This window comes from Cupressus sempervirens, chromosome 7, assembly GCF_028749045.1.
Source record: "Cupressus sempervirens isolate cs-2001-9-10 chromosome 7, ASM2874904v1, whole genome shotgun sequence".
Lineage (NCBI taxonomy): Eukaryota > Viridiplantae > Streptophyta > Pinopsida > Cupressales > Cupressaceae > Cupressus > Cupressus sempervirens.
In genome coordinates, this window is record NC_143124.1 from 315799255 (window position 1) to 315823814 (window position 24560).

General features: G+C 34.5%; 1 pseudogene; it reads right to left on the reverse strand.

The window, feature by feature from the left end:
• Positions 1-20551: 20551 nt before the first annotated feature.
• Positions 20552-23326, reverse strand: LOC149546686 (L-gulonolactone oxidase 5-like; annotated as a pseudogene).
• Between the last annotated feature and the right edge of the window lie 1234 nt (positions 23327-24560).

The following is a 24560-nucleotide window of genomic DNA, read 5'->3' on the forward strand; positions in this document are numbered from 1 at the left end:
TTGATATGTGTACAAAGAAAGCTATGTATATATTAAGCCATATGTATGGGGGAGATATGTAAGATATGTATATACAATAGCTTTACAAAGATCAATTTAAAAAAATAAAAAATCAGTATGTTAGTATACATTAGGCTCATAAGTATTTTGGTCACTAATGCCAAAGGGAGAGATTGTTGGCATTATGTTATATTTGTCATTAGTGACAACACTTATTCGATTCTGAATGATTATTGAGCTCATCACTTAGTCTATAGTTTATACCGAGCATTCAGTGGTTATCTAGTAATTTCACTTAAATAGTTCACACTGAGCATTCCTAAAGCTATCGAGTGAGTGTGCAGTTCAACAATATATAAAAATCTTACAGTGTTCTCGAGATAGATAGTGGTCACTAAGCTTCACAGTGTCTACCAAGTCATCAGTTTGTGTGATGAGAAGCCAGTTTCTACCGAGTGAGGAATATGTAGTGTTTATCGAGTGATAGCAAGGTAAACAAAGGACTCAATGTCTACCAAGTAGCACTATATCTACCAAGTCTCCAATGGTGACTGAGTTCCAAGCTACATTGTGTGATTAGTATGGACCAAGATTCTACTTCTACCAAGTGCATGATAATGTCAAGTAATGTAGTGGACACTGAGTATCAGAAGGTCACCAAGTCAGCTTGAAGAGCTCTAGTTTTCTAGTGTTTGGCTGACTCAGTAATATTTTGTTTACTTTTGTTTTAGGTGACCTTGTATTTTAAAATATTAGAATGGCGTATAAAAGAATATCAAGAAATGGACATGTACTGTTTGAGAAGAGTGAATGCAAATTAGTAGCAGAATAGAGTATTCAGCAAGGTCTTCATGGAGTAGTAAAGATATATCAATCACAAGAGGTCATCTATACTTCAAGAATCTAATCAGAAATCAAGTTGTAAGTTAGATCTAGTATTTCATCCTAATAGGTGAATCAATTTTCCAAATCCTTTAACAGGGTAGACTTAACAGTCTTTGTATAAATCTCCTAATAGAGTGCATACTTCATTGTATGTTTGTAAAACCTCTAACAAGGTGGACCTAGCAGTCCAAATTGCTCTTAACAGGGAAGATCATCAGAAGTGGTCAATGTAAGCCCTAACAGGCCAACTTTATGCTATAGTAGTGAAGTTTTGTGGGTATCATCCCCACCCTAGTTTTACTTTCTATTTGGAAGGTTTCTAGGTCACCAAAATACTATGTTCATGTGTTATGAATGTTTATCATTTCTCATGCATGTAGTAGATTAGATGAATGAATGGTGAATGATATATATATGGTTAAATGCTGAATTGATTTATAGTTTTTGAGGTTACTGATTCACCCCTCTCCTCTTAGTAACCTAGCTAGTCCTTAATATTTCCAACAGGTTGATCTTTCATCCACTTCAACAATTACCACTATGTTTCAATGAAATATGATCGCCTAGGAGCATTTTCACAAGTTCTCAAAAAAAATTTACATGTAGAGGACATTATGGCATCCATACATTGTAAGGTTGAAAGTATGGCTGACAATGACATTCACAAGGGCCCATACAAAGTTCACAATAATGACCTATCTCTTAAGAAAGGGTGTGAGTATTTGGATGAGATGACCATCATTAAGCATATGGTCTACACAGAGTTTAAAAACCATGAATGATAAAGAATGATTCCAAGGAAAATTTATGAAGATATGTTTTGGCTAGGTGACATACCTATAATAATAGACAATGACACGATTAAAAAACCCACTAGACTTAGTAGTGAAGGAACCAATCCTTTGAATGAGAAAGATGTAAAGAAGATGGTTGAAACAATTCTAAAAAACTAAGTGAAATGGAAGAAATATGAAGTTGGACATGATAAATGAGATTGATGTAAGATTGATCAGAAATATAATAGGTTAAAGAAAAATTATAGTTCAAGGATTAACTCAGTATCTATCGAATTCATCCATGCAACATATCTAATGTCTATAAAGAAGAAGAAAGTAAATATGTGTGATATATTAAAGTAGTAGTTACTAGATAACATTGATAGAATTAAAAGGACTAAGAATGCAACATTTAGATTTGAACCAATGATTAAACATCCATTCTTCCAAGTTATGAAGAAATTCCCTAGTATGCCATATTAGGAGTGGAATGCAAATAAATGCACTATGAACCTAATATATCACTACTACAAGGATAATTTAGAGGATATGATAACATAGGATATCACTATTAGGATGAAGAGTTTCCAAAAAAAGATGAAGAAAATATATTGAATTTCTCCATCCCTGGTAGAGAAGTATAACTTGATGACATCTCTTTCATGGTTGAAATTGATTAGCATGCATGGAAGAAGTGAAACCAAGGGTGAAGATCATTGATCCTATAGGATATAAAATGATAGAATAAATCATTGAAGGTTTATGCAAAGATCATTCATGAGTCAGAGAGAGACATGGAATGTCCTAGATGTTGCACTTATGAGGACAAAGTAAAGGAAGCTCATAGTGAACTTCATAGACAATACTTTAAGAAAAGAGTAGACAAGAAAATATATACCATATTGAAAGGAATAGGAATGAGGAGAGAAGAATACAAGGAAGCTATGGGAATTACTCTTGAACTGAGCGAAATTGGAAACTAAGAGATACTAATTACTAAGCCCTAAGTAATTGAGGTATAATAGAAGGTGTAACAATAGAAGGTCCATTAGCACAAATACCTAGTGTACCTTATGCAACATTATCTAAAGTGAAACCCCAATTTGTTGCACCTATTAAAAAATATGAAGAAGATTATGTATTTTGAAGGTACAATCTACCACCCCTTGAAGCATAAGAAAGTCTGCATGGTTGACAAACATTAAGAAGGAGAAAATTAAACCTCTTAAACATTAAATAGTGAAGAAGATGGATACATGACTAGAGAAGAAAAGAAAGACTCTTATTCCCTATTAAAGGCACTCAGAGAAGAACTCAAATATAGTTGAGTTTGAATCAGATGAAGAAGAGGCAAAGGTAAAGGAGGCAGAAAAAGAAGATAGAGGTAAAAGTGCCTACTAGAAGAAAATCATGCAAACCAAGGATTGAATCATTAAATGGTGCTATCATAAATAAAGTAAATTTTTCATAGTTGAATAAGTTCTATGATTTATATAGTAGTTTTGAGAAATTTGAATTAGAAAATGTTATAATAAGGCATTTTTTACTAAGTGATAAGAAATTTCCTGATATACAATGTCTTATCCCAAAATATTTGTATGGAAGAGTTATAAATAGAAAGCAGAGGGTAGTAGATGAGGACAATAAAATCAAAGAGAATAACATAAGGAACCTTTGCAAAGTTACTAGTGATGAACACTTGCATAGCATATACAAAAGTCTTGCACCCTATCTCCAAAATAAGATAAGACACATCCTAATTATTGGAGCAAATTATGATGAAGAAAATAGAGAAATAGAGTCAAAAATTATGTAGATGATGGCTGAATTGAAGGCATCCAATGTGCAAAAGGTTTCAGAAGAAGAGAAGAAGGGCATTGAACTAGAGGTAAAGGATACAAAGAAATATAAAATAGCAATAGATACAGTGATGATAGAGGCAGTCGACACTCCATAGGTAATGATTTCTACTAGTACTATGAAAATAGATAATAATAAAACTATGTTGGACATAGTAGAGGATCCTTTTAAGGATTGTAGACCATCCATTGACGGTAATTTGTGGAGGTACACTAGCTCTCAGAATGGGGATGAAAAAGAAGAGGAGAAAAAGAAAGGTAAGAAGAGAAAAAGAGAGAGGTTGAGGACCGAAAGAAGAATGAAGAAGAAAACAAGATATACTTTCTATAGGATAAGTACCTCTAAAGATTATACTATTGCTATTACTATTATCAAATTTAGACTTCTAAGAATTAACTACTTTATGACCCAAAAAAATGATAGTTATAAAAAAAAATAGTAATATGTTTAATTGACTTACTTGTAAAATCCCTTTTATGAATCTACTTTCATAATAGAATTTTACTTCTCAAGTTCTACATACTAAAATTTTGCAGATTCAAATCTGATTCAACTTTATTGGTATCATCCTTCAAGCTCAACTTTAGATCTGTAATCTTAAGTTCATGCTTCAAGATGTCATTTTCTTTCTTCACTATTGAAACTTCATCACTATCCTTGATCTAAAATTTAGGCTCTTTCTTGGACTTAAGATAATCTATCTTATCTTCAGCTTTTCAATTTAGACTTTTGCATCTTCATATGTTTCTTTCAAAGCATTTCTTTCTTCAATAAGAATATAAATCTCCTCAAGAGGTTCTCTATAACTATTCCATATCTATAGTGATCTCTCATACCAATTATTTTAAATAAGAAATACTTAGCGAGGTGGGGGGGTTGAAATTGTATTTCAAAAACTTTTTCCCCAAACTAGATATCTTTAACAACTTTATAACTTGTATAAGAAAGTAAACTAACTATGCTAAATAGTAAACATAACCATAAAATAAAGTTACTCATAACACCATACTTGTTTAACTAGTGAAACCTTGTCCAAGAGAAAATTGGGGACGCTACCCATAAAATGATCCACTAATAAAAAGTAGGTGTTAAACCCTGTTAGGTTTCTATTACATTCATATAGCATCTAGGTCCTTGCTAAAGGGCTTAGGCCAAGTTAAAATCCTTAAACCTATTAGGAGTTTTCATACATAAATTACAAATGTATGCAAGATAAGCCCACTACCCAAACATACAATGTACAATAAAGTTCTTCAATACAAAAGATAGATACAAAAACCTTTACCCTATCAATAATATCTTAAAATCTTATATTTCTTATGCATCTCTTCGAAAAAATTTATTAAAAATTTCAATCCTCTAATCATACATCATAATTTTCATCATACACAATTTCACTCAATTACATAAACATTACACTTAACCTTTCAGTTGCAATCTTTGCTTTATATCTTTCTATTTCACAAATATCTGCTTTATTAGCCTTCATACCTTTATTAAACTCATCAAAATACAAAATTAATTTCAACAATGAAGTGTTTGAAGACCTCTAACTAGACCACTCTTTATGAAGTAATGTAACTTCTCTAACAGGGTCAAACTTAACAATATGTTTTGTAATCTTTAATGCGGTTAGCTCCTAACAATGCTCACTTTAGAAGAGTGAAAATTATTGTGACTAGTTGCAAAGTGGTTTAGAAATTGTGTAGATGATGTCTAAATTGAAGGCATATAGTGTGCAAAATGTTTCAGAAGAAGAGAAGAAGGGCATTGAACCAGATCTAAAGGATACACAGAAATATAAAATAGCAATAGATATAGTGATGATAGAGGTAGTCACCTCTCCACAGGTAATGATTTCTACTATAACTATGAAAATAGACAATAAAAAAACTACCTTGGACATAATAGAGGATGATTTTAAGGATTACAAACTACCCATTGTTGGCAATTTGGTGAGGTACACTAGCTCTCAGAATGAGGAAGAAAAAGAAGAGGATAAAAAGAAAGGATAGGAAGAGAAAAAGATAGAGGTTGAGGACTGAAAGAAGAATGAAGAAGAACACAAAAAAAAGGAAGAAGAAGACAAGATATACTTGCTATAAGATTAGTACCTCTAAACATTATACTATTGATATTATTATTATCAAATATAGGCTTCTTACAATTAACTGCTTTATGACCAAGACCATGATAGTTATAAAAAAAAATTAGTAATAGGTTTAAATGACTTACTTGTACAATTTCTTTTATGAATCTACTTGCATAATCGCATTTTACTTCTCAAGCTCTACATACTACAAATTTGTAGATTCAAATCCAATTCAACTTTATTGGTATCATCCTTCAAGCTCAACATTTGATCCATAATCTTATGTTCATGCTTTAGGATCTCATTTTCTTTCTTCACTTTTGAAACTTCATCAATATCCTTGACCTGATCTTTAGGCTCTTCCTTAGACTTAAGAAAATCTACCTTATCTTTAGCTTTCCAATTTAGACTTTTGCATCTCCATATCTTTCTTTCAAAGCATCTCTTTCTTCAATAAGAATGTAAATCTCCTCAACAGGTTCTTCTAGGTTCTTTTGTAACTATTCCATATCTATAGAGATCTCTCATACCAATTATTTTAAATCAGAGATACTTAGAGAAGGGCATTGAATCTACATTTCAAAAACTTTTTCCCCAAACTAGATATCTTTAACAACTTTATAACTTGTATAAGAAAGTGAAATAACTATGCTAAACAATAAACATAACCATAAAATAAAGTAACTCATAACACCATACTTGTTTAACTAGCGAAACCTTGTTTAAGATAAAATTGGGGGTGATACCCATAAAATGATCCACTAATCAAAAGTAACTGGTTAAATGCTATTAGGATTCTATTACATTTGTATAGCATCTATGTCCTTGTTAGAGGACTTAAGCCAAAATAAAATCCTTAAACCTATTAGGAGTTTTTATACACAAATTAAAAATGTATGTAAGATAAGCCCACTACCCAAACATGCAATGTACAATAAAGTTCTTCAATACAAAAGATAGATACAAAAACCTTTGCACTGTGAATGATATCTTCAAAATATTATACTACGTATTTATGAATAATGAATGGCATGGTGGGTAAGAACCTGCATCGGTAGGGGAGGTTTTATCCTAATCAATTGTGATCTATGGTGGAGTTTTAGCTAGGTATGTGTGTGATCATGGTGTGCCAAAATGTGGCGATCTAAAAAATATGTAGTTTTGAAATGGCTCAAACCATTTCAAAATCTATTCCAACTTTTTTTCCAACCATCTTGATACCAAACCCAAAAATTAATACCTTTATAAGGCCTAGTATACCATTGGATACCACCCCTACATGGTCAACTTTTAAAATGTCCCAAAAATGTGTTTTTGGCCTACTCTTGTGTGCTTTCTAAAGTGTTGATTGATACACTATTTGGAAAATGACTATAAATTTCAAATAGTAAAACATTTTGGAAATCCAAAAGGTGCATCACCTTTTATACTTCTTCTACTATAAGGGAAAAGAAAAAAAAAATTGTAGAGTTTTTTATTACTTAATGTGTCCAAACATGAGAGTCTTTTTATTCCAAAAATAATATAGTAGAAAATTCATAATTAATTAATTATTAAGAATAAAAATACCAAAAAATAAGAATCACATTTGAGAATGAGTCTACTTCCTACTTCTAGAATCTAATTAAAAAATATTATCATTTGATTTTGATTAAGGTGGTCATACATACGTCTACTTCTTTTCTTTGTCCTAAAATTTTTGTACTATAGCATTGAAATTCAAATTTTTGCCCAATCAATTTTTTTCTCCAAATAATACTTAGTATTTTAGAAACTAAATTCAATTTCCAAGAGATTATTTTCTCAAATTTTTGATAGAAAGTTCATAACAAGTTGAAAATTACATGTCAATTTGGCATAACCTCGATTTGTTGATTTTCCATTGCCACTTAAGGGCATAGTTTCATTGACCATGATTCTACACATAACCAGCTCCAACACATATGTCCTCTTATCCCTAACCACCATGTGTCTTCGATGTACCTTTGATGATACCAATCACATATGATGGCACCACACTAAGACATTATTGGGTCAATAACTGAATAGCTTGATAGGCTATAAGTAGATCAGTAGACAAACATGTACTCATAGTACTCAAACAAACTACTTAAGACTCCATAGAGATGTCTACTAGAGATGGGATGTCAACCTCATAATACATATCATCAGATGAGGATGATGCAACACTATGACCAGCTATAGATGTAGATCATGAGTGTGGCATGTATCTATGCACTCAATCAAAAGATATCTCATGCACCTAGGTAGCAATAGTGGCAATCCTCTAGTACACATCTCTATGTGTATCATCTATCACTTTTATCTCCAGTGGAAACTAACTCTAATGTTTTGGCATCACCAAAAGCTTTGGACCAAGCAATGCCCATTTATTAACGGGCACATGAGCATCTAGGTGTATGAATATATCTAACAATCTACCCTGAACCTACCCAACTTTCTTAAGGATATTAGTGTAATCAACATCTCGATGCAGATGAAATTTCGCAAACAATTTTTTGTAGAAATATAAGGGGAACTCATTCTTTTGGGGCCAAACATGATGTGTAGCCAAAAAATGAGGATATATGAAAGGTGCCGCCAATGGATTAGTAGATCTTGTAGCATGATACCCTCTTACCATTTTGAACAAATGATAATATGGGAACATGCTCTCCACACTCTTCACTAACACCATCTCATCTATCTCCCTCCACCTCAAACCACCACTAGCACAACCACAAGAGTTAAAACTCAAGACAGTGTGCATCATACTGATCAACTCATCCCTAATCACAACCACCTTATCCCTATCTTGTAGGGTAGGTGAATCCTGTAAGCTTTGATTAATAGCATCAAATGTGATCTATAAGCATTGAATAGTCTTAGTGAAAAATGTCTGCCTATCTTGGGTGCTAGTAGTGGATCTACATGATGAACCACTACTTATTACATAGACGAATCAATGTAATTATACTAATTTATCTTTGATCTCATAGGTTTATCCAACTAAAGATACTAGAATATCAACAAATCTCCTTTGATTGTACATGATACTTTTCTATCAAACATTTGGCTTCTAAGAGTTCCTATAGTACTAGTTGGAAGTCATACTCTACTAGTGGAAGAATTTTGTTTCTAACAACCTAATTATTTTTTCCAAATATTTATTCCATGTACAATATTATTTTTTAATATTAATCTTCCAATATTATTTATGCTCCTCCAATTTAACTAGATATGATTGAGGACATAAGGATAAATGTTTCTTAGGTTACTTTTTCTCTAATTACTTATGCACCTCTTGATACTGCTATGTATTTTATTTCTTTTGTTTATTTATCATCTCACTTACACTTATATTAGTTTTCCCCCTCAAATTGTGATTGTATTATCGAGATTGAAATATATAGTTTTTAAGTAAAACTCATTTATTGATGTTTTATGTGTAGTGGTTCACAACAACCCATCTATTATTAGAATTAATCAAACACTTAGAACTTGTTGCATCTATTTGATGGTCACTCATTAATCATTAAAGGTTTAGAAATTTGGGTTACTAGATGACCAGGCTTAAGCTAGGATAAAAATCCATGGTAAATTACACTTGTTTTGGAATGGTACTCATGTAGGTGACCTATTAGGAATATTCAATACTTTACATTTGTGACCATTACCTAAATGCAATAAGTGTTGAGTGTTTCATTTATTCTCATTAAATATAGGATCATTTGGATCACTTCTAATGGAACAAGGGTGAATATGTTTGATATGAAAATTATACTATTGAGTCTTGATAGGAATATCACAATATAACTCCTTACAAAATGTATTTCATACTTTTTAATTAAAAATTAAGGGGATATATAATGAATAATATATATAGAGTATAAAACATGTCCAAATCTTTTGAAATGATGTTTCAAGATAAGTAGGATAAAATATTGAGGAAATACTATGGTTAAGTGAATTTGAGGTTGAGTATTACTAGGATGGATACCTTTTTAAAGTATCTAGTGCTTTTCCTATCTGAGTATCATCTAGATGCAATTAGTTCTATGTGTTCATTCAAAATCACTAAACATTGCACATGATTCAATGAGATTTTATCAAAAACTACATGGATAAATAGTGATAGTTCAATATTATTATTTTACATGTTTTGGAAAATATTTGCTAGGTATCAAATAATTAGGTAAAGGGGCTCTATAATGAATGGTTCATAATGGGGTTGCAATTCAAGTGAGCTTAAACTTTGATAAAAATCAATGGCTGGGTGGCCTTATTTTCAATAGTTCATAGATGGCTGACTTCTTGAAAAAGCACATTGCTTCATCTCTCTAAGCATTGCCTAGATGCAATGCTTAGAGATGGATTCTTGTGAACCACTACACTTGGAACATGGCTCAATAATTTGATTCGAAAACCAAATAGTTGCTTCTCTATTTCACTATCACAATTTTACTAGTTTTGAAACCTATTTCCTACTTGTAAATTGTTGAGCTAATATCTCTATATAGTGAATGGTTAATAAATTATTTGAAGTGTTTGAACCTTCATAGATGAGATTATGATTTAAGTAGGCTTTACCTTGAGGGAAACACCATTATCAAGCACACTTTAGTTAGAGTAGTGCTAAAATGTATGCCTCATTAGAAGGCTAAATTTTAGTTGAATCCTAATAGTATTATCAAAACAAATTTATTTTACAAATTCAAAAACTTTTCTTTGAATAAAGGAAAAAAATGCAACCAATATACTCATTGATTTTAAACCATCTTCAAAATATTCTACTGCAAAGTTCATCGTTTATATATTAATTGTTGTTAAATCATCTTCAAAACATTTTTTTATTTTAAAAATTAGTTACTAGTTTGAATAAGCTATTGTTTTAGGAATTCTAAATAAATATTTATACATTTCTACGGTATATGTTTTAAAACCTTCTATTCTAGTATATAGAATTTGAAGATGCGAACAACTTTTTATGTGTTGAATGAAAGAATTTAGGAGTATTTTGTTAATATTTTAATCTTGTCGAGTGATATAATCCATATACTGAACACATCTTATCCAGTGCGCAAGAGTTGGGCTTCTGAAGTGGCCAATCTTGCGCTGCCCAGCTTGCAAATAGAACGGTCCTCCCATATGATCTTGTAATTGAAGATTTCACATTCATGGCTTCCACATTGCACATATGGAGTACTTGTACTCTGGCGTATACAGAACGAGCACAAGAGAAATTTCAACAGTGAGAATCATCATTTTTATTTCTTGCTAGGTAGCTTATGTTCCACGGGGATTATAGCAGTGTGAATATATATACAAATTATTCACGAGTTCTAGTCATTTAATAAATCTTACAGATTGTAATGAGTTGGCAAAATGTATAATTACTATTTCACGTATTTAAAAAACCTTCCACACATTGTCAAGTTTCTAATAAATATTATTTTTCATATGCTCGGATTAGTACTATTTCACACATTTGAAAAATCACTCACACGTTGTCAATTGTAATGTTCTCATGTTTTAGCCTTCATGTTCTCCAAAGTCTAAGTGGAGGATAAGAAAATTAAAGTCATTCAATTAAAATTAAAAGGTGACTTTGTATTAATAGCTTTTAGGGTTTGTATTAATTATTGGAAGGACGGAAGCTTCTCGTGATTTAATTAATTATTGACAAGAAGGAATTTCTAGGGTATGCATTAATTATTGGAAGGAGGAAGCTTCTAGCTCTTGCAATTAATTAATGTTTTAGTTCCTTCCAGAAGGATGAAGAAAAGGATAAATAGGGCTGAAAGTCTCATTGCTGAGCATCGGATGATTATAACTTGCATTTGATAAGAGCTTGTATGTGTGAATCACACTCTTTTTTGGCAATAGGGGACGTTCATTCTCTATTGTAACATTCTAGACATCATTCCCTTAGGGTTTGGCCTTTGGAATACATCTCTTTGTACTTGATTGCAGCATTTTTAGAATTAACATAATTTCAGTAGTTGGTTAAGCTTTTAGGCATTCCTGGGTGTCCATTATAGTGGTATCAGAGCTATAAGTCCTGCCATCCTATGGAGATCTTCAACATTTATGTTTGAGCATGCGACAAGGGCTTTATAATTTTTGCAATACCAGAGCAAGACAAAGTAGGAGTTCAGACTCGCTTAACGAATGGGATAGTTTTTTTGTATAGGGGGACATACAATCCACTCATACAGACACAGAGGAGACATTCTTTGAATAAGACAACAACATGGGTGACCAAGATGATAGAGATACCAGTTCTGACCAAGAAAATGTAATATTTAGGTTACTGGGTACATTAGAGGAAGGGCAACAAATGCAACAGGAGCAGAATATGATGCAACATGAGCAAAATAGGTTGACGGATATGATGTTGCAGCTAATGGCTAGACAGATGGGCATCAATGTTAATCCAGGTGATGCCAACAATGGAAACAACAATAATAGGGGTAATGATAATGGAGGCCGAGACAACATTAATGGTAATAATGGACATGACAACAATGGAAATGAGGCTGATAACTTTAGACATGTTGCATGACAAACTCAAACAACTAGCTCGAGACCTCTTTCAACCTTTCCACCAAGAGAACCAGTTCAACCAATTAATGAACCACAGATTGTAGAGTTACAGGATCAGTTTAGGAGGGATTGGGAGGCCAGTGCGCTAGAGTTTCTGGCAGATATCTCTCTAAGAGATTACTTGGACTTGAGGATGAGACACATGTCCAGATTAGGAGGACGAAGTCAAAACTTTGAGTTGAGAAAGAAAGTGGGGAAACTTTCTTTACCTTATTATGATGCTTCAGGGAAGATGACTGCATGAGCTTGGGTGCAGAAGATGGATACATACTTGCAGCTGAATCCTATGCCTGAAGAGGAGGCTATAAAGTATGAGGCTATAAAGTATGTAGCTATTCATTTGGATGGACCAGCACATAAGTGGTAGCACCATGGCATGATAACCTTGGGACATAATCAAATCACATCTTATGTGGAGTTCACTGAGAAGCTCATAGAGAGATTTGATACTAGGGATCCTAAATTATAGTTTAAGGAGCTAGCACAACTCAAGTAGTGGGGATCAGTTGAAACATATATCAGTGAGTTTCAGAGGTTAGCTGTGTTGGTCACAGATATTTTAGAGAGGAGGTTAGTAGTGTTGTTTATGGATGGACTCTTAGAACCCTTGCGAGGTTGGGTCAAGGGACATGACCCAGGTACGTTGCAGGAGGCCACTAAAAAGGCTCGTGACTTAGTACCTTCTTCATTTAGGAGTAGATTTCAGCAAAAGGATTCTTATATGAAAAAGAACAAGGAGAAGGAAAAAAAACCTTTTCACAAGGATGTTCAGCCCAAAAGAGATAAGTTGGATAATGACACCTTGAATGATTTAAGAAAGAAAAAGTTATGTTTTCATTGTAGAGAGCCTTGGGATTTATCTCATAAGTGTCCACTCATGGCTAAGGCAAATCAAATTGAGTATTTCTCATCAGAAGAGTCACAGTCAGAGAGAGAGGATCAACACTCAAATTCAAATGATGATAGCACTACAAAGGAGAGCAGCATTCCTAAGGATGAGAAGTCATTAGCACGATTAATGAGGGCTCAGAAGGAAATCATATTTAAGGTGAGTGGTACTATCCAAGGGAAAAAGGTGATCTCACTCATTGACACTGGGGCTACACATAATTTTATAGATGCACAATTTGTAGCCAAGAGAGGTCTATAGACCAAGGAGCACACTGGATTTAGAGTTATGGTAACCAATGGTGACAAACTAAATTATGCATTCAAAAGATATCTAATCTTCACATCAAGTTTGGAGATGGCTATGAGTTGGAACATGAGTTCTATGTGGTAGACATGGCAGACTATGATATCATCCTTGGCATGGTATGGATGGCCTCGTTAGTAGAGTTCACACTTAACCTAGAAAAATTGGAGATGAAGTTTCAGCATGAGGGAAGAACTATGGTACTTAGAGGACTTTTAGATGAGAGTTGCAGAGTAGTTTCCTTGAGGAGAATGCAAAAACTTTTTCATCATAGTAACATAGAGTGGGCAGCAGAATGCTTCACTATGCCAACTTCATAAGAGCCACAGGTGAAGAGTCATCCACCAAAGATTCAGGAGATACTTGACAGGCACACTAAGGTATTTGGCAAGATTCCACACGGGGTTCCTCCTAACAGAGGGATAGAACATGTTATTGAGCTTGAAGAGGGAGTCAAACCAGTCATGATTACTCCCTTTCATCATCCTAAGAAACATAAGGATGAGATAGAGAAGGAAATTAGAGATTTGTTGGAAATAGGACATATCAGGCCTAGTAAGAGTCCCTTTGCTTCAATAGTAGTGTTGGTAAAGAAGAAGAATGGGACAATGCGCATGTGCATTGATTATAGGGCATTAAACATGAAGACCATTAAGAATAGATATCCCATCCCACGAATAGATGAGCTAATTGATGAGTTACATGGTGCATGCTTTTTTACAAATATTGATCTACGATCAGGGTATCATTAGATCAGGATGAGGGAGGAGGACATTGAGAAGACAGCTTTTCGGTGTCACTATGGCCACTTCAATTTTTTGGTTATGCCATTTGGGTTAACCAATGCCCCTACTACATTCCAAAGTTGCATGAATCAGGTATTTAGGGAGCAGCTTAGGAGATTTATTTTGATTTTCTTTGATGACATTTTAGTTTTTAATAAGACTTGGGAGGAGCATTTACAACATCTTGAGATGGTGTTGTCTACCTTGAAAAAAGAATCATTTTATGCCAAGGAATCTAAGTGCAAGTTTGGGATGATTGAGCTACTATATCTTGGACATATTATCAGTGCAAAGGGAGTTCAGGTAGATCCTAAAAAGATTATGGCTATTGTTGATTGGCCTACTCCAAAAAATCTTACACAGCTTAAGGGATTCCTTGGTCTCTGTGGATTTTACAGGAGATTTGTTAAAAGATTTTCACAGCTTGCTACACACTTGACAGACCTTACCAGGAAAGGGGCATTCACATGGACAGAGACAACTCAGAGAAGCTTTGATCATTTCAAGAAGGTGATGTCATCATGTCCAGTACTAGCTCTACCAAATTTCACAAAGCCATTTGAGCTTCATTGTGATGCATCAGGAGATGGGATCGGAGCAGTCTTGATGTAGGAGAAGCATCCCATTGTTTTTGAGAGCAGGAAGGTTTGTGGAGTGGAGAGAAGCTATTCCATATATGATCGAGAGATGTTGTCCATAATGCATGCATTGGCTAAGTTTAGGTCCTACCTAGTTGGGGGAAAGTTTGTTATCAAAACTGATCACAACAGCATCAAATACTTCATGAATCAATGTGATTTGAATGATAGACAATAGAAGTGGATCACAAAGTTTTTAGGCTTATGACTTTGACATTGAGCTTGTCAAAGGTAAGAAGAATGTGGTTGTAGATGCCTTATCCAGGAGGCCTCATATTTGTGCTCTAGCTGAGATTATAGGAATTCTAAGAAATAAGATCACAGAAGAATATGCGAGGGACACTTGGGCTTCTGGAGTAATTGCAGGCACCATACATGATGATTGCTATGTGATGTTGGATGGGTTGATAAAGTTATAGGGCAGGATATATTTGATTCCTTCATCGCAGTATAAGGAAGTAATACTAAAGGCATTTCATGATGCACCTACAGCTGTACACCCAGGGGTCTTTAAGACCTATAGGCAGATCCGTGAACGGTTCACATGGAAAGGGCTCAAGGATGATGTTCAGAAGTATGTCAGGGAGTGTACAATTTGCTAGCAGAATAAGGGAGAGCACACATATCCTACAGGGTTGTTACAACCTTTTCCCATTTCAAATAGGAAATGGAAAAGTATTTCCATGGACTTCATCATCGGGTTACCACGAGTACAAGGGAAAGATTGCATCTATGTGATAATTAAATGACTGATGAAGTTTGCTCACCTCTTTGCTATTCCATCCACTTATACAGCAACACAAGTGGCTGATCTTTTCTTTAGAGAGATATTCAGATTACATGGGCTACCTAATTTCATTGTTAGTGATAGGGATAGTAAATTCATAAGCACTTTTTGGCAAGAGCTATTTAGGTTGTGTGGTACTGAACTTACACCTAGCACTAGTTATCATCCACAGACAGATGGGCAGACAGAGATTGTGAATAAATGAGTGGAAGGATATCTGAGGAACTATGTGACTACACAACAGAGAGCTTGGGTCAAATGGTTACATATGGGGGAGTACTGTTATAACACCACTTATCATATGTCCATTAAGATGACTCCATTCATGGCACTGTATGGTTATGAAGCACCTAGTTTCATGGATCTAGTTTTGGGAGATAGTAGAGTGCCCAAAGCAAAAAGCTTCTTGCAGTATAGTCAGGATATTTTGAGGGTGCTCAAGGAGAATATACAGCAAGCCCAAAATCAGCCAAAATTGTATGCTGATCAGCACCAGATAGAGCATAGTTTTGAAGTCGGGGATATGGTTTACCTAAGGCTACAACCATATAGACAGTCATCACTCAAGAAAAGTGAAGCAGAGAAGTTGAAGCCTAGGTTTTATGGCCCCTACAAAGTGATCCGCAAGGTGGGTGAGGTTTCTTATGAGATAGAGATTCCAGAAAATAGTCAGGTGCATAATGTGTTTCATGTGTCAAGGCTTAAGAAAGCCATTGGACAAAGAGTTGTGCCTTCGGTAGAATTACCACCATTAGATGAGGAGGGGAAGCTTGTATTAATTCCTGAGGCTATTCTGGATACTAGGGAAAGGACTCTACGAAGCAGGTTGATTAAAGAACATTTAGTCAAATGGAAATATCTGCCAGAGGAAGATGCTACTCGGGAGAGTGAGCAGGTGCTATAGCAAACAGGACTAAGATTGCTTGAGGGCAAGCAATTTCAAGGAGGGTGGACCTGTAATGTTCCCATGTTTTAGCCTTCATGTTCTCCAAAGTCTAAGTGGAGGATAAGAAAATTAAAGTCATTCAATTAAAATTAAAAGGTGACTTTCTATTAATAGCCTCTAGGGTTTGTATTAATTATTGGAAGGATGGAAGCCTCTCGTGATTTAATTAATTATTACTAGGAAGGAATTTCTAGGGTATGAATTAATTATTGGAAGGAGGAAGCTTCTAGCTCTTGCAATTAATTAATGTTTTAGTTCCTTCTAGAAGGATGAAGAAAAGGATAAAAAGGGTTGAAAGTCTCATTGCTGAGCATCGGATGATTATAACTTGCATGATAAGAGCTTGGATGCGTGAATCACACTCTTTTTTGGCAATAGGGGACATTCATTCTCTATTGTAACATTCTAGATGTCATTCCCTTAGGGTTTGGCCTTTGGAATACATCTCTTTGTACTTGATTGCAGCATTTTTAGAATTAATATAATTTCAGTAGTTGGTTCAGCTTTTGGGCATTCCTGGGTGTCCATTACATCAATTTTATATTAAGTTTTACTTTTCATATTGTGGAATTTAAATTAATAGTTTTTTAAATAAATTTTTATATTTAAAGAACTTCAAAGAGCATAGTGATATTTTCCCATCCAATGAGGTATACATAAAATTGTAGCAACTAGTCATACTTGACAGATCTTCTAATGTATTCTTTCATTTTCATGGAAGAAAGTATGTAAGTAGTGACCTATTGAATTTATTATAATTATTTATATCCGACATACTCTAATAATTCTTTTTTTCAAGATACATATTGTTGTATGATATCTAAATTGTAAACACATTGCAAATAAGAATGCACAAACCTAATATGTTTAGTAATTGACTAGGTCATGTTTCTCATTAGTTGTAAAGTTAAACATATATATAACAATATAAAATAGCATTATAGAATCTCATACTAATAGTCTTCTTCTTTTAGAATATTTTTCTATATGTTTTTCAAAAAATCATGGTATTTTTTCCTTAGTAGCTTGTCATTAGGGTTTTTGTATTGTTTCTTCTCCAATAATTTCAAACTACATTTAATACAAGATTTTCTAAAGGCTTTTAAGGGCTCTAATAAGTGTCCTTGGAAGTTTGTACTCAAAGTCTACTCTCTATTTCCAAATAAACTTAGATAAAATTCCATGGTCAATTGTGTTTGTTTTAGAGAAGTACTCACTCAAGTGGGTGACATATTCAGAAGGTCCAATGTTTTACCTTTGTGATCATCACCTAGATGAAATGAGTGGCAACCATTTCATTCAATCTCATGAGAGATGCATTGTTTTGTTCACTATTACTCATGAAACATGGGTCAATGAAGTTGACTTGGGAACTAAATATTCAAATGCTAATAGAAATATTACAACATTACTCATGAAAAAATATACTACATATTTGTTAGATGCTAAGAAGATCTCTAACAAATTATTTATAAGGCCCAAAACATTATCTAAGTTTGAAAATGAGGCTGCAAGCTAGATGAGTTAAATCTCTAGAGAAACTCTTTGGTTAAGAGTATTTATAGTGGAGTAGTAACAAGATGGATGAATCTTAGAAGTATATAATGCTTCACTTATATAAGAATCATCTAGATGTAATGTGTGCTAACTTTTCCATTTAATCTCTTGTGAGAGATAAGTTTTTGTGAATAACTAATTGTGACGCATGGATCAATTTGTTTTTATTAAAAATTATTTGCACAAATCTTGATAAAAATATCATAATTCTTCATGTCTTGGAAAATATCACCAAGGTATCAATTAGTAAGGTGAAGGGGTATATAATAAATGGTTCATAATGTACAACACTTGTTGATGGCTTTGAGAATGGTGTTGCAAGCTAAGTGAGCATAGCTTTAAATACAAACCTATGGTTGAATTTGGTGTAGGAGCACATATGAGATAGGAAGATAGCATGCAACATTATTAATGCATAATTATATTGTTATAGGAAGTATGGTGGCGATAGGAAAACAACCTGCAATATGACTAAAATGTAGGGGCACAAAGCAAATATTAGAAAGATTTGAGTTTGACATCTAAAATTTGAAATATTAGTGAGGGTGTGAGTTTAGAGTTTTATGTTTTAAAATAAAAGTCCTTTTCTATGTGGTAGAAATGTTTAGGTGGCATTCTTATAATCCTACCCAACATTATCCACTTAGGACTTAGTATGAGTCTATTTTAATTTGTTTTGGGTGTGTTAAAAGTTTCTAATTTTCAAAAATGTTTTATGGGAAAAAATAAAAGGAAGAAAATGATGAATATTCCTAAAGCATCATGTGTTGGCATTCAAAATGTAAATGCCACAAGAAAGGTATGATGGTTTCTTGAGAGTTACATTAGAAGGTTTTTCAAAAAAAGAAAGGGTACATATTGTAAGAGAGATTTTTGGACAAAGTTTTTAGGAAAGATTTTTGGTAGAAAGTGAATAGAATGAAGTCCATGAGTTTTCTTGTAATTTCTTGGATTTTCAGAGTTTTATGGATGTGATTGAGTAGTATTCTACATACATTTTTTTGTTTGTATATAGATCTACATTTTGGAAGAAATTTGAAAATCAAATCTTAATAGTTTAGCATTTTCTTACTTTTCATTTCCCATCAGTTGGATCTCTCTATTGTTTTGAGAGTGGCCTTTCCATGGAGGTTTTCTAAAGATCCTCCAATAGTCTTTGTTAGCTGTTGGAGGATCCTCTTTAGTTTCATGCATTGATTTGTTCTTGTATTGTTATCTCATATAATGTTACAGGAAAACCCAATTGTATTGCAGATTTGAATGGGCAACATCATTATGTGTTGACCATTTGTTGAGAAAAATCTATGAAAATCTGCATGCATGCATGTGCAACCTGATTTTATGAAGTTTTAAAATCCCTCTGCATCAGAATGTACTTTAGATTAGTACTCAGATTGATGGTGTCTTGGGAAAGTCAAATGGTTCAGCTATTTGAACATCACCTAAATGCAATCAGAGTTAAGCATTTGATTCATTCTTGTGAGAGATGAGATCTTTTAAACAGCTCCAAATGGAACATGGCTTAGTGAGCTTGATTTGAAAACCAAATAGTTGAATATTGACAAGGTTATCGTATTTTAACTTGGCAAAAATGTTTCCTATTTATCAATTGATGCATTAATGGATGTCTATATAAATGGTTCATAAAGCACAAAACATGTTGAAATTTTCAGAAATGAGATTCCACCCAAGAAGGCTTAACCTTGGAGAAAACCCCATGGTCAAGCTTGCTTAATTGGAGTAGTATTGAAATTGGTGACCTATCAAAAAGACTCAATACTACTTTAATCTTAATAGTATTATAAAAATATATATTTAGATTCCAAATCTTTTGTCAGATTAAATAATAATAATTTCACTATCAACATACTTGTTATTGTTGAGTAGTCAAAAAAATAATCTAATAGAAAATTCATTTTTAATATACTAGCAGTTGTTAAGCCATTTTCAAAACATGACATTATACTTTAATATTAATTACTAGTTTGAATAAGTTTACCTTCTGAATTATAAACTAAGATACATACATTTCTATGGTCGGTTCATCAAAATATGTTTTTAAAAATTATATTCTGGCTTATGCAATTTAAAGATTCAAACACCTTTTTATTTGTTGAATGAATGGATTTTGTAGTATTCTGTATATATTTTGAGCGCTATAATCTCTACACTGAAAACATTTCCTGAAGTGAATCTTGATGAATACACCAAATTATGGTTGCAATAAATTCTATTAAAAATGTGTTTCTGTAAAGAAGAAAATGAATTTGAAAGATGTAAGAAAAAAATCCATCGTTGTTTGTGAGGGAGAATAGTTTAATTCTAAAATTAGAATTTGTTTATAATTTTGAAAAACTCTTGAACATAGAACCAGTTACTCAAGGAACTAGTTCTGAAATGTTTAGGGATGAAATGACAATATTTTCAATTAACCTTTCTACAAACACGAGCATTCTTCCATACTCTCCTTGGCTTGCAAAGAAATCCTTTATCGGAGCACAATGTTTATCCTCCCTACATTTACACATCTTGTCCAGTGCTAATCCATCTCTCAACTCCTCCACACCTTTCCCTCCAATTTCGAACAAACCATAGGTCCAATCGTTGGAAAACACTTCGTTCGGATCAAATCTCGCCTTCACCTTTAAAAATTCTGTCAAGTTCACTGCCTATTGAGCCAACCCTCCAAACAAGTGACCTCCAGACTTTCCCCAGTGCAGCCCCGCTCCATACTTCTCAATCACCATCTGCTCCATCTCTTGAAACACATCTTCATTCCACTTGGGTGTCCTGGCTTCTCTTGGTCGGTAAGATAAATATTCGAACCTCACCTGATCCTCAGAAGGTTGCAAGTATGCCTCGAACTTCTTATGAGACCTTATAACCATCGTAGTTGTGTCGCACAGCCTTTGGGGATCCATATCTCTTATTTTATTTACATCCTCTACGACTTCACGGAATCGAGACAAAGGCACTCCAAATTCAACGTTAAAGAGCTTAGCTGTGTGGACGCGGCGATCCCACACACATGTTGTCTTATTCTTATCTAATATCTGGGTCGGTGTACAGCTCCCATCCATTTGCTCAGAAACTCATTCGCAGTCACCAGATGTCTGCATACGGTGATTGAAACCCACCACTGGGTAGCCAGTGAAAAGTTTCCTGTCATTCAGAAACCTATTGCCGCCCGCCGGCTATTGAAGCAGTCTGCTTCCGACCTGGTCACAAATTGCAGTCACGTTTGCTTTTGCCTGTATTGAATCGACTGAAGTGCAAACACAAACCAAATAAGATGCATTTTTATAACAAAGCTTCTGTTATTCAAATCAAAATAAAAATAATAATAAAAGGGAGGTCTACTGGTGAAGTTGAAAGGCTCACAAAGAGCCCATCAAGAATCAAGTCTTGCTGAGTGCAAGGCCCCCGACATGCCTTGGGCTAGGTGGAAAAAAGCTGAATCTCCATTTAAAAAAAAGATGGAGTAAATAATAGGTCTTTATTGTATTGGTGAATTAGAATGGTTTGAAAAAAGTATTCCTGAGTCCTTGTCACATTATAAGAGGTGGGGCCAGAATCATATATTGGACAAATTTAGAAAAATATATATCCATGAGTCTTTAGTTCATAACTAACGAGATTTCACCTATTAAAAAATGGATTGAAATGTTAAAATTAAAGAAAATTAGTAAGTTTTACAATCGGATTGAAATCTATAAATCTCTAGTCTGCTGATGGAATTGAAGGATTCTAAATGAGACTGCAGAAATAAAGTCTTAACTGAATGCAAAATACACATACTTGATAAAGAATGAAACAGGAAACCTATACAAATCATTCAAATCAGAATATATATCTCAGTCCTCCACTCAAAAAGAGGGGATTCAGCCAATTATAAAAGAACAGATCTAAAGGTTAAAGCATATACGAAGATTTGTTATAAAATAAGATTGCATCATATCAAGAATAGAATCATTCGAATAGCGCTCTTAGCAGGGAACCAATACTTCATACCTGTCTGCTTTTAGCAGAAGAAGATTCAGGATTGAAAGCTTGATACGTAATCAAATAAGATTCAAATTAATAGATCTTTGGTCTATTGGTAAAATTGAATGATTGGAAATTGTCCGATGCAAAACTCTTACATGTTAAAAAAATGACAAGGGAATCTTGCCCCAAAGGATGGAGATTGTGCTGCAAACTCACAAAACTAGAATGGATACTCTCAATCATAGATGTCAGCCATTTAAAAAAGGAGAAGAATGACAAGGTTAAAGAGCAGATACCTAGAGAAGCATTTGTTTCAATGTCAGACACTCTGGTGGGACTACCTATGGCCGTGCTGCTGCCATCTCCAACAACATCAACAGAAACTCGGTCGATTTCTGCAAAAATCGCCTTCCGGTGTGAAGGCATCCAATTTATGTCACCAAATGTGTGAGCTCTGAGAAAGCGTTCGGCTTCGTTTTCCAGATCGCGATCATCCCTCACCGAGACGGAAACAGATCTTTTAAACATTGGCTCCAGAGCGAATGTGATCTCTGAAATCGCTCCCAGTGTTCCCAGTGACAATTTTGCCGCTTTGAGATCTTCATCTGATTCGGTCAAAACTAAGATCTTTGAATACCCTTCTGAGGGAGACGCAGGAACTACGATTCTCATTCCCACCACGTATTCATAAACTCCACCGCCTTTCCCAGCAAAGCTGCTGCCGTGGGCTCCGGTGGAAATAACACCGGCTGCAGAAACTCCGCTTATGTAAGTCATTGCGGGCAGAGCGAGGCCGTGCTTTGCAGCTGCTTCAATCACGTCTCTCATCAGCGCTCCGGCTTGGACTGTGATTGTCATGGCCTCGCTGTTCACTTCAATGACGGAGTCATAAATCTGTGTTAAAATGATGAGCCCTTTTCTGTCAACGCAGACAAGCATTGAGATGCTGTGAGCGTGTTTGCTAACCACTCTGATCTTCTGCTTGTTTCGAACAGCGTGGGCAACGGCGCGCAGGAGCTGGGCTTCTGAAGTGGGTAATGCAACGTTGGCCGCCTTGCAAGAAGAACGGTCCTCCCAGATGGCCTCGTAATTGAAGATCTCGCATTCATGGCTTCCGCATTGCACAGATGGAGCAGGCGAGCACCGCTGAGCTTTGGCGTCTGCACAATACAGAACGAGCACAAGCAAAATCGAAATAGCGCGAATCATCATCTTATTTTGCACCAAACTGTAGGTTATGTTCCAACCGAACTATACCACTGTGTATATATCCAAATTATTCTCCTATTCTAGTCACATACTGGAATCTTATAGCTTGTAATGAGCTGGCAAAATAATAAAAAACTTCTACAAATTGTTATGTTTATAAAATGTCTAAATTTAAACTCGATTTTGTATATTTTAAAATTTAAATAAACATTTGCTTATATAATTGTTTTTACTTAAATAAGTTCAACCGAATTAAAGAATTTTTCTATGAGAACTTTGTACTGGACTGATTTGAAAAAAAATTTGTTCCCAATTCGATTGCTTTCTCATCAACGTAGTATTCCAAAATATGATAAAAATAGCCAGGAGTATCCAATGTTCATTTCATCAGCTCTTAGTGAAATGCAAGCCTGTAAAGCATGTTGTTAGCAGAGGCACGTAAAGCTACAAATTGCACATATGTCTTTATTGCTTGGAAAATATGATTATGCGTTCTAATATAATTTGACCCATTTTTTCAGCAATACAATACACATTTAATTTGGGTTTAACCACTTTCCTCTATATTTATAGCACATTTATTTCAAAATCAGCCTTCAGTTCTGTAAAAATATCATTATAAAAAGATCTCGTTTTGGCATAGGCTTTTGGTAAAATGAATTCTAAAGTGGACAAAGGGATCTATGGGTTTTTTTTTTTTCGCTCTGCTAGGGTTTTTCTTGCTTCATGCGAACTTGCAGTTTTTTTTGCGTATGGCCTTTCGCTTGCACTCCTTTTCTGTCGGCACTTGTCATACCACATTTACTACGGGAGCTTTAGGTTAGGATATAATGGCGCCGGCCAGCGGTGAACCAGTTGTTTCTGGTGTTCACGCTGCTGCTTCGGACTGCCATGGCGCCACCACCGAACAAATGCCCGCGCAAGTTTGTCCCAAAGGTTTTCCACGAGGTAAGCCTGATATTGTCCTTCCTTTGCAAGAATTTGATGCCACATGTGACTAGTTAGAACAACATACCTTGACAGGGTATTTTGTTGGTAGGACCCCACTTGAAGTTATGCTCAGAGAATGGGTTAACAAAAGCTGGACCCCGCATGGCATCCGCCTTGACGCTGTGCAAAACCTTACCAAAGGTTTTTTTTTTATTTTGCTTCACTAACCTGTTGCAAGCTGACGTGGTTTTTACCAACAGCCCTTGGTCTATGCGTTCCTCTCTGCTTGTTTTTCAGAAATGGTCCC